This window comes from Protopterus annectens, chromosome 4.part0, assembly GCF_019279795.1.
Source record: "Protopterus annectens isolate FY-2018-M chromosome 4.part0, PAN1.0, whole genome shotgun sequence".
In the NCBI taxonomy this organism is placed as follows: domain Eukaryota; kingdom Metazoa; phylum Chordata; order Ceratodontiformes; family Protopteridae; genus Protopterus; species Protopterus annectens.
This window is the reverse complement of record NC_056733.1, coordinates 1,981,388,429-1,981,401,511: the sequence shown is the minus strand read 5'-3', so window position 1 is coordinate 1,981,401,511 and position 13,083 is coordinate 1,981,388,429. Positions and strand designations below refer to the sequence as shown.

Below are 13,083 nucleotides of genomic sequence, written 5' to 3'. Positions count from 1 at the left end.
GATTTCTTAGGCTGCTGTCATCTTCATAAGATTAATTCTTCCTTCCCCATGTGTGAAGAGTCATATACTGTCATAAGGCATTTCTCCATGGAAGGTCTTAAGGGCAGGGTTCGCTTAATGGCGCAGAATTTTTGCCTAAATTGTACATCATGTGACCTGAGTTTGACTGGTGGCTCAACAGCTGGTGAAACTGGATGAGGATTTTTTGTGTTCTATTTTATATGTTATAGAGCTTTTTGGATATCTAACAGACAGTATTAAATGTCATAAAGTGTCTGTATTGCATTTATATATTTACATATTTTAGTTTTTATTCCAGTTGTTATCCTTATTTTTAGATAATATAGTGCTTTTATTATACTTATTAAATTATACTATAAATGCTTTTAGTATATTGACTTGTTTTTATCATACGTTCAGGAGCTATTATTTCAGTGATGTAGGAAGTGTGATATAGCTTTTAGAGTAGATTGGTTAGTAATTAATTAAAGGGACATGTTATGTATTATCTCTATTTATTTGAATTGTGTATTTGAATCCTGTATAGTCTGAAGAAGCGTTCTGAGCAACGCGAAAGCGCTTGCTGTTTTTGTTTTACATATTAAAGTGTGCTGGTTTGTCAGTTCAGCCAGTGGTGTGCCTTGGGGTTATTTTCACTTCTCTGCAGAAACTGTTCAGCCTCAGCCTATCTACATGATATGTTTCTGATGCCCAGAGAACAGACACTGTGACTCCCCTACACAAGGATGGCCCCTCTACAGATCCAGGTAATTACAGACCCATCAGCCTCACCAACCTTACGTGCAAAGCCACAGAGTGCATCATAGCAGAACTCATTTATGCAGACATTGGCAACTTAACCAATCTAAAGCCCAAATGTTTTTTTTTTGTTTGTTTTTTGTTTTTTTTTTGTGAAGGGCAGATCCAGTCTCCTTAACATAGTAAGCTTCTTTGAAATGGTTACAGGAGCTATCGATAGTGGTCATTCTGTGCACACTACTTATCTCAACCTGACCAAGGCTTTTGACACTATCATACTAGTACAACTGAAAATATCAACATGTTAATGTAAATCCTTACATCGTCTGCTGGATTGGAAATTGTCTATCAAACAGATCCCATATTATGAAAGCTGCTGGTTCTCCCTCTGAATATAAATTTTAACTAGTGGAGTGCCACAGGAATCAGGTCTGGGCCCTCTCTTGTTTGGCTTTTATTTTGCAGACATTCAAGCCAATATCGCAAAAGTGTGGTTAACCTAGTTTGCTGACAACTTCAAACCAGGCACTGTTATCCACTCATCCAGTGATACAAAACATTTCCGGTAAGGACTGGAATATGCACATACATATTGTATCAAAAATGGTCTCAAACTAAATATAGAAAAGTGTAGTATAGTAGTGTTTGGCAGAAAACTTGTTCCCACCTTGTATGTTATAAATGGTACTCCTCTTCAGACAGATACATTTATAACAGACCTAAGTACGTATGTGGATAGCTTTGTTTCATTAGATCATCATATTTCCACCACAGTCAGAAAATCCTGGCTTAGTTAATTTCCAAGAGAATAACTTCAGAATCCAAGAAAGTCATCCTACCACTGCATTCTTCCCTTATCAGACCCATCATTGGATACAATGCCCCCTTTTGGTATATATAAATCCAAGCATATCTACCAGCTAGAAAGGCCCCAGAGATTTCTAACTAAGAAAATTAAAGGTATTAAATCCTTCAAATAAGTGATAGATAAGCACAACTCTTCTTATACTCAGTAACCTACGGGCTGCTGATGGGTAACCTGTGTCTTGCTTTAAAAGCCATGAAAGACCCACTCCTATTTAACCTTTTCTTTCTTTGCAAAATCAATGGCTCTACAAACACATGCACTTATATTCCCTCCCTTGGTGAAGTGCATGGTAGAATTTCTGAGAATAATGCATGAGAAGCCCTTGGTTATCCAGTCTTGAAAGTCTGATTTTCAGGTTGTCATAAAAGAACCTGTGAGATATCCTAATTCTGATCTGTAAGCCCAGAAATGGTCAGTGCCATTTAGGAGCTGCTATCTTATTCAGCAGATCACTTCATTAAGCATTCCAGCGCAGACTGCTACATGAGCTTTTCAGTCCAGTGTAAATCTTAGGGACCACAGATTTTGCTACTTTACTGCCTCACATGGAGTCTTAAGCTGTGGACAAGTATAGCAAGTCGGGTTCCTGTCATATGATCGAAGTCTTACAACCTCGAATCATTAAAGAACAATCTTTGATGATCTAAATTGTAAAACCTCGAAGCATATAACAGAGATCGCCATAGAGCACAGAAAGGGAATATTTCCCTTTACTGTACTGTAGTGCAATCTCGGAGTTGGTATATTTAAGTAGCAGGGGTGTGAGGGCTGCATGGAGCATTTTTTTTTTTTTACTTTTTTTTATGTGTTCGAAGTTCCGAGACTTCGGTCATTAAAGTTCGTCCTTTAATGATTCAAAGTTTTGGAACTTCAATCATATGATATAGACCCAGCAAGTCAGTGTACTCCTCTGCCACATTGGAGCATGAAGCCCTCAAGTATTTATTTCATCAGCTGAAGATCCTTGAGTAAAAACAAAATTGAAGCGATGGGTTTATGCCAAGCTGAGGTAGTAATTTGTCTAAGTACCAGACACCACTGATTTAACTTGATTTATAAAGACAAAGAAATATGCTGAACTCATGAGCTACTAGTATACTTGGACTTATAAAAAGAAAAAATATCTATATTTAATATATACATGTGAGTAAGATGTTATACTTAAAATGAAAGTTTCTATCAAATATTCTAGGCCTATCTGGAAATAAAATTTTAGTCATGACAGAGAACACAGATCACTGAAATGTAGGACATTGTCTTATATGCCATGAAATAAGTAAAATTAATAAGGTGCAGAAAACAGTAGGCCCATAAGTGTGTTAAAATGAATGCTGGATATTATGCGCACTTGGTATGTTACCTATCTAGTCATGTCATGAGTTAAGCCTGCAATATGAAATGTGGAATTTCAAATAAAGTAATGAGTATCCAGAATTTAAAAAGGGACTCATACTATAGCATTATAGTTTATAGCAATGATTTAGATGTTTCAATAAACGTGGCTATGATTTAACACTGTCATTAAAAGCACTATAAAAATAATTAAATAAGGAAAGCACTGGTCTGTATACAAAAGAATATCACTGTTTTACTCTGCAAATGCTGTGATAATTTTGGTATATTATATGGTTTGAGTTCTGAAAGGTCAGACAAGTCTGTTATAAAAAACTATAGGCTAACCTGTCTTTCAGATGAACATTAAAACTTCAATGGACTTCAAATGTCTAGTTCCAACCAAGATAAAGGACACCATTCACACATCTTTCATTACTAAGAAGGAAACTATGAATAAATAACTTAAACAATTTCAACACTAATGTGTAAGTCACCTCATGATAGTCATTTCCTGTAAAAATAAGCACATATCATAACAAAGGTATATTGCATGAATATATACAAATGCACACACATTTAGACAGTATATTCTACCAAACTTACATTTCTTTGAAATAGTTTACTGCAGGTTGTTTTAGTTGAAATCCTTGCTTGTAGATAGCAGGAGATAACAAATGTAAGAACTTTTGAGAGCCAGATTACAAAAGAGTTGATCTCAGTGCAAGTCTACAATGATTCTGAAAGACAGTCTCAGTGTAACTGACTTACTTTGGTGTAAGGCCTATGTACAAACAGGCTTACACCCAGTGTCGTGCAAGTTACTTATAAAAGTAATAAGTCACTATTACTAGTTACTTTTAAGTGAAAGTAATATATTACTATTACTTATTACTTTTCTAAAAAAGTAATATATTACTATTACTAGTTACTAACTAAAGTAACTAGTAACTGTTGAGTTACTTTTGCATAAGTATAGTTTATCAATTCGCATATTCAGATTTACTAATACAGCACTTGTGTGTGAGGAATACATGCTTACTGCACAAGAATATGAGTGTATTAAAGTTCTATGCACAGTGTTACAATAATGATGAAAAGCATTTTACAGTTTACAAAGTCCTCCAGACTAGTCTTTACAGTCAGAGTTACAATTTAATACTGATACCAAAGTAGACACAGCCAGCAACACAAGTCCGATAAGTTACAACCCATCAAATTTTCAGCAACGTACATTAGGCTGCCTTGCTAAAACTAATGCTAAGGATGCAAAAATGCTTACAGAAAATGTCATATAAGCCTAACAAGACTTTTAACACAACAAAGTCAACCAAAATATCACTTTATATAACTGTTCACAATGACTACACATTTCTGTTGGCTTGAAGAAGGAGCAACTTTTCAAAGTGTTCAGCGGTGTCTGTTTCTTCTTGTAGTCAGCACTTGCCCACCAAGACTGAATAGGCATTCAACCAGTGCACTAGATAGCAGAGCTGTATTAGTGTTCAGAAACATATTCTCTTAACTATAGAGTAAATGTTTAGAGAAGATATTTCTCAGGAAGGGTCAGCCAGATACATGTCCATCTGAGAAGATATGCTGACATTGGCTGGTGTCGACTCTTTGAAGCTGAAGAAGCTGTCTTTGGCAGTTAATGCAGAAGCTTCAGATGACCCATGTGCAGGTTCATCCAGTTTCTGCATGGCATCAAGGAGCAGAGTCTTGCCTCTGAGTTTCTGCTCTTCGCTGACCATCCATTGCAAACGGAACTGCAAATGTACTATGCTAGCCAGAATGAGCTCTTCACACTCCAGAAGGTGATTGAATTGCGCCTTAGTACCTTTAAGAAGAGCATAAAATAGCGGCAGAACAAGCTTCACAGAATGCCTGACTTCGGAAAACTTGTTTTTCAGGCAAGTAATGGTGGATATGAGGATTCCCATGAAGTCTTTCAGCTCTGCCTGCAGGATGTCCAGAGCCATTGCCATGGGCTTTTACTTGCACAAACTCAGCAACAAAGGTAATTTCTGCCAGCCTGAATATGGCAATTCCAATCTTTTCACATATCTCATTCAGCAAGACTTCACCCCGAGTTGCAATGAGGTGAATTCTCTCCATCACATAGAAAGTGGAATTCCATCATGTCGCATTGAGAATAATCAATGCCAGATTACACATATTTTGAACCACCTCAGCAGCTTGGGAGGTGCAACTAGCCTTGTTCCAAGCAGCACAGCATTGGCCATAGTGCTTCACATGATCTTTTTATACTGTGCATCATTACAAGCAGATTCAGCATTGTGCACGGCAACTAGATTCAATGTATGTGCTGCACATCTCAGATGGGGAAGCAGTGTATAGGTGTTCTTGCTTTGCTCTGACTGACACGACGGCTGTCACACTGTTGTAAATCACTTCATCATCATCATTCTCATCTTGGGACAGAATGCTTGTAGTCTCAGATCTCTCACATTCTAAGAAGACAGTGAAAGCCTTTACAAAACTGCTGCCATTGTCAGTAATTGTCGCACAGATCTTGTGATCTATCTTGTACTTGATGTGAATACTCTCAAGAGTTGATGCTATGAGATCATATGTATGCCTCCCCTGTAATCTGCAGCATGACAAAGCAGCTGACTTTCTTTGAAGTGTGTCACAGTCGACCCAGTGGGTGGTGACGCCAAAGAAACTACGATTTTGATGGGTCCAAATGTCAGCCGTAGTGCAAACAGTTGAAATGCTCGTTAAGGTTTCCATCAGATTCTCTTTTACATCACTGAACTGTTTCTCCACTCATTCACCAAGAGTTTTCCTACTCGTGACCACCTTTCCTGGCAGCAGGCCAGTTACAATGCTGAAGAAGGATGGCTGTTCAACAATGCTGAAACACTGCATGTCATTCACCACGAAGTCAATGATCAAACTATCCACCTTGGACTGTGTGACATGACCAGAACCAATGACTGGGGTAATAAATGGCTGCGTCAATGATTTCTTGTCCAACATTTCAGCACCTCAATCAACTGTTTTCCTCTTCAGACTATTTAGCTTTCCATTTGCGATAGGATGTGATGTCTGAAGATGCTTTTTTAAATTTGATGTACTGTTTACTGCAGCTCTGTAGGGCTTCTTTGTCAGTTGACATAGCTTACATTTCACATCAATGTTTTTTCTATCATTTGTAATTAGGTCAAATAATTCTGTGTAAACAGATCGTTCAAATGAACTTTGACTTTCCATTTCTGAGTAAAAGCACTAAGCAGAAAAATAAATGGATGCACCTGGAATATATATATTGCAAATGGAACTACATTTAATCTTTCTTAACTGAAGCCTCTGTCAAAATGTGGCTCTGACTGGCTGAAGCTTAAAATAAAGGGACTGCCAGAAATACAAAAAAAAAAAAAAGTTACAGTTAACTGTATAAAAGTTTTGTTTTTGAAAAAAATAACCTGCAGTGAATGAATTTTCTAAGCTTTTTTAATAGCTGAATAAAACACTTTTATATCTGAAACACCTAAATACTATGTGGAACAGCATAAACAACTGAAATGCTGCAAGAGTAAGCTTTTATTTTAGCAAAAAAAAAAAAAAGTCCTGCCCTATGTGGAATGCTCCCCATTTGACCTTAATTGAACCCACTAGTCTGCTTTTCTGCATTGAACAGCTTTGGCTGTGCTATACAGCTTTTAATTTGGTCCTTATAAAGCAATTACTGCCAATCGGCAGCGAGGTCCCCCCCAGAGCAGCCCCTCCTGTGGCAACCCCCTACCCCCCCAAAGCAGCCCCATACCCAGCAATTCCAGTGCTCAGTTATTGCCTATTTATCCCTAGTCACCATAAACACTGTTCAAACCTGTCAATGTGCATACTTCTTTCTTACTTACTTCTACATTGATTACAGATATTGAAATAAAACAGCACAAACACTGATAACCATTTGCTAAACAAAAACAATACAGTCTCACAGTAAAAATAGAGTTAATATGACCACGTAAACATCTCTGCCCTTGAAACTCTTATTCATTGAAATGGCACTAAAACTCATATATGCATCTGGCCTGTGGAGGACATCCATACAGCAGGCCACTCTAATACAATATGCAGAGGATTCCACTCTTATTTGCACATCTGAAACATGATACACCTCCAAAAAATTACTCAGGAAGCTTTAACAACCACTGAAACATGGCTTTGTAACTCATGACTCAAGCTCAACCCAAAAAAGACCAAACTACTACTTTTTCCACAAATCCCTCTTGTCATGAAAAAACAAAATTTAAATTCCTCTCATTCGATAATCCAACTATTGAAGTCACTTCGCATAGCAAATTATTAGGAGTGATAGTAGATGATAACCTTACATTCAACCTGTATATACAAAATTGCATAAGAAAAACTCATCAAAAACAAGGAATGCTTTACAGAGCCAAAAGCTTTCTCACCAACACAACTAAAACTACACTTGCCACTACTTATCACCTCCCCACACTTCTTTATGGTGGTCTCATCCTCACTAACCTCCAGGCTTTACAAAAATTAAAACTTGAATGATGCAATAATAAAGTTGCTAAATGAACTCTGCACTGCAAATAGTATATCACTTGGTACGGAGGTTGCACATGCTAAGAAGCATGCATGCACCTCCCATAGGCACTAATTGCAGAGTTCACACAGCTGCAGTAGGGTGGGAGGTAACTAGGGCACACTCCCTGGTAGCAGTATGATACTGCACCAACAACCACCAACAATCTCATCTGCCACTGACATGAGTCAGAATTAGCCCATGGAAGGCTAACGGGGATCCATGAATGAGGAGAAGAACTGGTGACACCTGATGGTCGGCTGCGGGAGGGCAGCAAAAAAAAAAAGTAGCTGTAGTGTATTTGTGTGGTTTATATTTGTGCATTTTTATGCACACAACCTATGAAGTTTATTTTTTATATAAGTGTGAATGGCATTGACTAAGTGTTTTGGCTATGATGTTTGAGTAGTTGAAATATTTGGTTATGCACATCAGGTGCTGAGAAATGCTTGAGGAGGTTGATACATTGGTAGTGAAATACAGACTGTACCCAGTAAACTTATTTATCATGCCTTTCTTCAGCATGCATTGTTTACAACACACACATGCGCGCGCGTGCACACGCACACATATATGCACACAGTGTGGGAAAAAGCAACCCTCAATGGATAGTGAGAATTCCTTAGGGGTAAACTTAATGTATGAACAGACTCACTGAAAAACAAAACCAGCTACTTGCACTAAATCCACAAGCTAGAACATATATCCTTTCATAATGACACCATTTTCATTTACTAACTAGTGCAACTGGCACAGGAAAACTGCTGTAAGAGCATATATATATATATATATATATATATATATATATATATATATATATATATATATAGGTGTGTGTGTGTGTGTGTGTGTGTGTGTGTGTGTGTGTGTGTGTGTGTGTGTGTCTGTGTATGGATGACAAATGCTGACATTCCAAATGCTGACCACCGTACTTCAGCAATGAGAATGATAATGCACTACTACACACACACTGAGAAACAACCTCAGCGCATACAAAATTTATAACAAAACATTTTGTATTTTTGCATGGGGGCGCCCTCACACCCCCTGCAAATTTTTTATACTAACTCTTGCACACCTGTTGACTATCTGTTCAAGTTGATCAAACCCAAACACACTGCCTACCACAATAATTATACTCATATATATATATATATATATATATATATATATATATATATATATATATATCAATCACATATGTATATATATATATATATATATATATATCAATCACATATGTATATATATATATATATATATATATATATATATATATATATATATAGACAGATGTAAATTCTTTCTTTCTTTGTTAACAGGTAAGTGAACTTGTCCAAGGACCATTTTCAGCCATAAGTCATTTAACCAATGATGTAAATTTAGATAGAATTGCAAGTAAGTTAAGTTAAGAAAACTATATATGGAGGGGTCTATATTCAGTATTCATGGGTATGGAATGATAGGTATAGATTTTATTGTTTTAGTTGTGGAGAAGTTTATGTGGAACAGTGCCAACAATGTATATGTTTTATATTGACAAAATGACACAGCCTCTTAAAGTAAGGATTTACCATCACACATACGACATTAGGACAAAAGATGACCATAATGCACTATATAGGCACCTTAGTACTAACAGTAGTCACAGTTTTAAGTTTTATATTATTGACCAAGTTAACACTTGTTGTTGGAGGAGTCCAGAAGATGATGTGTTTGAGTTGATGGAGCTTAAATAGTAACTTAGGACCAACTCAGCCATGGTTCCAGGCCTTAATGATGTGACTTCAATTTCTAGTGCCCTGCAGTTAAAAGCAGTTTTTTTATGTAATACATAATTATGTATTTTTTAAGAATTTTAGGATTTCTATATTCAAAATTATAATTGTGGATTATTAATATTATTCAGTCGGTATTTATGTAGCTGTACTTTTGTAATATGGTGGGTTTTGTATTCTGTTTATTGATACTTTTCTACTGGGATCAATGGAATTTGTTGGCCAAATTATCTAATTGATATTTATATAATTTTCTTATAACCTGCTAATTGGATTGTTCAGTTAATTTTATGGGTTATGTGGTTTGAATGTATAAACGCTTGTGTACTTAGACTGTTTTTTATTCTAACGAAGTCCGGATGCTAAGACAAAAGCACTTATCCTTTCCATAAAAAGTGTGGTTCCTGAAGGCTCCTTCTTCTTTGATCGTTGTTTAGTTCTGGGATACTCTTTGACCCTGGGGTCTGTGTTATGATGGTCCTTATCCTTTATGCAGCTTCGCAGAAACTATGAAACTATTTCTTCCTGCAGTTAAGGTATTTAACAATTTTAACCTTGGGAAGAAGAGGAGAAAAGGTATTAAGACTCCAGCCTTGAAAAACATACTGCCAGACAGAGAATAATCTACTATATACATCACAGTTTTCAATAGAAATCAGTAGGTTCAATTATCAGTGGTTATGCATCATTAGCTAAAATTATACATATGTAATTAAGCTGACAAACAGAATGCAAGCCTGTTAGATCGGCAGCCTGCAGGATTCAGTGATAAGGGGCAGAATTGTTTTAAAGAGATAATCAGTGGCAGGTTGTTAAGAAAACTGATTTGAAATTGGGCAAAGCACTTTGTGTGTGCAGAACAAGTTAGCCAACAAGATATGGTTTAAAAGACAGAGTAGTTGAAAGTGTGTAAAATAAATGTAAATGGAAAGCAAGTATGATAATAAGCAACTACTTCAGACTTTATCGATCTATATATAGGACAATCATGGATATGCACATATTTATCATAACTGGATATGCTAACTGCAAACGGCAGACAATGCCCACTCTGTTATCAACGTTTCTTCTTTTTGTAAATGTATGTGCTGCAGAGAATGGCAACAGTGAACTGAAGCTCTCTCTATTTTCTGTACATGACTGTATTTATACCAAAATTTCTTATCTATGTACTTCTATATGTTTCAGTCACTGTACTTATGATTTGTAACAGGCAATACAGCAGCTTATTTAATTTTCTCTCGAAACAGTCAGAGGTATAGCCAGGTAAACAACCACAAAATAGCAATGCAGAAAAGGGAAAGAAAGCAACTGCGCAACCGCAAATGCAGAAACTACATTGATCAAAGTCAAGGCACGAACACAAAAATATCATTTGTTTCTTTTTTTTTTAATAGTGAGTGGCATGCATCCATACCTATGACACACACATGGTCCTATTTAAAGGAGAACATGCCACAGTGTTATTTTTTTTTTTATTTTGTGGTTTTGGAATCTGGACTGCCCCTCTCGCTCCCCTAGCTATGTGGCTGAATTCAAGCAAAAAGTAACACGAACGTAATTCACATTTGTGTTAATAGTTATTAATAAAGTAACATATTTCAATTACTGTGTCACTATATTGATAAGTAATGCATAATATCACTAGTTACTTAAAAATATAATATATTACAGTAATGCATTACTTTTGTAATGCATTCCCCCTGGAGACAATATCTCAATACTCGCCGATATCCTCTCCTGTTTTTCTACCATCAGCAATGAAACTATAACTCTGAGAGACATGAATATTAATTGGGCCTCCATTCAGTCCCCCCACAAATCCCCTAAATATTAACCCCTATAGTTTCTCTCAGCTTATCAACTCCACAAACAGACCCTCAAAAAACCCTTCATGTGGTAGTACCCTAGACTGGAACCTAGTCTTTCATCCTTATTATTTCTCTGATAGTGGCACCCTTCCTGATTCCCTCATCGACCACCTCCCCACTTTTGCACGCCATTTTCCTTCCCCCTTACATCTATCTCATAGCTACATCTCCACTCGCTACCTAAAAAACTTTAATCCAAATACCTTTACTAACTGTTTAAATCAATAAACTGGAGCCCTCTAAAAACTCTGCCCATGGAAAATGCTGTTACCTACTTCAATACAACTTTCTTAAACCTCTTAGATAGCTATGCCCCAATAAAATCCAAAAGAATAAAAAGCAAAACTGTCCCTTGGCTAACAAAAAATACACTAGCTGCCATGTGCCTTATAGATAAAGCCTGGGTACCTTACCAGAAAAATAAGAGTCCCTCCACCATTAATGAATGCAAAACACTTCACAACAAAGTCAAAAAGCTTATTATAGCAGACCGACAAAATTATTTCTCCTTACTTCAAAACAGCCATAAAACAAGTCCACAAACATTTTGGAACGGTATCTCCACCCTCCTTAATCCCGGCAAAAAAGATAACCCCAGTCCAGATCCTAATGCACTAGACATAGATTTGGCCACCCAATTTAACTCTTTTTTTCATCTACTCAGTTACCAAACTAACCTCATCCTTCTCTAACAACACTACACCCTCTACTTCTGCATCTCCTCTCATGTTATCCCCTTCACCACCATCCTCTAATACCCTGTCCTCTCCTCTCAATCCCCACCTTTTTCTATAAAACCCATAACCATATCTAACATAAACAAACTCCTTCAGAAACTAAAGCCGTGCTCCAATACCCCCAATAATATTCCCTCATATTTTCTTAACATAGCAGCCGAAGCCATTGCCTTCCCCATTATGATTCTAATCAATCGCTCTATCCAAGAAGGTTATGTACCCCAACTTTGGAAAAAAGCTTTCATCATACCCTTGCACAAAGGAGGAAATTATAACAATATCACAAACCTCCATTCTATTGCCATCCTATCCCCATCTATAAACTTCTTGAAAAATGTATCCATCTACAACTCTTACCCTATCTTATAGACAATCACTTACTAACTTCCACACAACATGAATTTAGACCCAGTCACAGCACTATAACTGCCCTTCTTTCCTTTCTAGAAATAGTGAACAAACCCAATGACTCTGGCTGTACTGTATCTACTCTCCTACTTGATCTCTCTAAGGCCTCTCTAAACTAAACCTGTCCCTTTACTCTCTCAGCTGGTTCACCAGTTACCTCTCAAACAGACAACAAGCAGTCAAATGGAAAAAAGCCACCTCCTCATTCCTCAACACCCCCACTGGTGTTCCCCAGGAATCCATACTGGCTCCTCTCCTCTTCAGTATATTCATAAATGATTTCCACCGCTCAATCCCTAATGCAAATGTTATCCAATATGCAGATGATTCAACTATAATCTGTTCTGCCACCTCCATCCCCACACTCTTAAAGCTAACTCAATATGCATTCTCTACCACTGAACAATGGATGATAGATAATCACCTAGCACTCAATGCCTTAAAAACCAAACTAATGGTATTTACCCCCTCTAAAACCACCACTATAGATAGAGACTCATTCTCCATCACCAGCCAGAACAACACATCTCCCAAATTGGTATCTTAGGCCAAACTATTAGGTGTCCATGTTGATGACCAGCTTAAATTCAACTCCCACCTGCAAATAAACATTAAAAAAACCCTCCAGAAACTTGGCATGCTCTACCGCCATAATCGCTACCTCATTCCTTCTACTAGGTTCACTGTCTCTATCACATTTCTCATCACTTCTCTCCTTTACGGTGCCCCACTCCTAACAAACCTG

At 37.0% G+C, this 13,083-nt stretch overlaps 1 protein-coding gene across 3 annotated transcripts in view; it reads left to right on the top strand.

Moving 5' to 3' along the window:
* Positions 1-13,083, top strand: part of FLT4 (fms related receptor tyrosine kinase 4) — a 1,292,248-nt gene that overhangs the window by 421,608 nt on the left and 857,557 nt on the right. The gene's annotated exons all lie outside the window — the stretch shown is intronic.